Source organism: Anolis sagrei, chromosome 3, assembly GCF_037176765.1.
Source record: "Anolis sagrei isolate rAnoSag1 chromosome 3, rAnoSag1.mat, whole genome shotgun sequence".
Taxonomy (NCBI): domain Eukaryota; kingdom Metazoa; phylum Chordata; class Lepidosauria; order Squamata; family Dactyloidae; genus Anolis; species Anolis sagrei.
The window spans coordinates 224,087,753-224,088,594 of record NC_090023.1 but is presented as its reverse complement, the minus strand read 5'-3'; the positions used below and the strand labels follow the sequence as shown (position 1 = coordinate 224,088,594).

Below are 842 nucleotides of genomic sequence, written 5' to 3'. Positions count from 1 at the left end.
TCAAATGTGTCATCTCTGTAATGTTTTGATTGTTTTAGTTGTTCATTGCCCTTGAAGCTTTTATGTGCTGGAAAGCAACATAGAAATATCTTACACACACACACACTGTGTGTGTGTGTGTGTGTGTACACATACATAAAGTGAGTTTTAATCCAATTTTAAAGGAGTTGTTTAAGGCACCAAACTAATTTATAGAATATGGTTTAACACCTTGGATAGCACCCTTAAAGCCTGAAATGAAACCTGGAGTAGATTCACCACATTGTTGACATGGAAATCTACCAAACAATGCTATTTTTGTTCCCACTTATGTGCTTCACTGATAAATTAATCTGCATTTCATCAGTGGATTTTAACTTGCATTCTAACTCTGTGTATTTTGTTGTAGAAGATTAGCATGGCCCCTGCTCAAGGATGACATGCAAATTTTTGAAATATTCCATATTTTTTTCTATGTACAGTTGTATGCCTTGTCTTTCTATTAAATGTTAGCTGTATATGTGTTCCCTGAGTCCCCTTCGGGGTAAAAATGATGGAATATAAATACTGTAAATAAATAAATATTTATTTATTTATGAATGCTACATTCAGCAAAATACAAGAGGGATCCTCTCACTTCTGCAGGAGTCTACCATATACCATGCAGCTGTGGACAAGTCTACATAGGGACCACCAACTGCAGCATTGCCCAAACATGAATCAAGGAACATGAAAGGCACTGCAGACTACTTCAACCAGAGAAATCAGCCATAGCAGAGCACCTGATGAACCAACCTGGACACAGCATTTTATTTGAGAACACAGAAATGCTGGACCACTCTCACAACCACCATGTCAGACTA

The 842-nt window shown here is 37.2% G+C and overlaps 1 pseudogene; it reads left to right on the top strand.

Annotated features, from left to right (window-relative positions):
- Window positions 1-385: 385 nt before the first annotated feature.
- LOC132772428 (U6 spliceosomal RNA) lies at window positions 386-449 on the top strand (annotated as a pseudogene).
- Window positions 450-842: the final 393 nt, after the last annotated feature.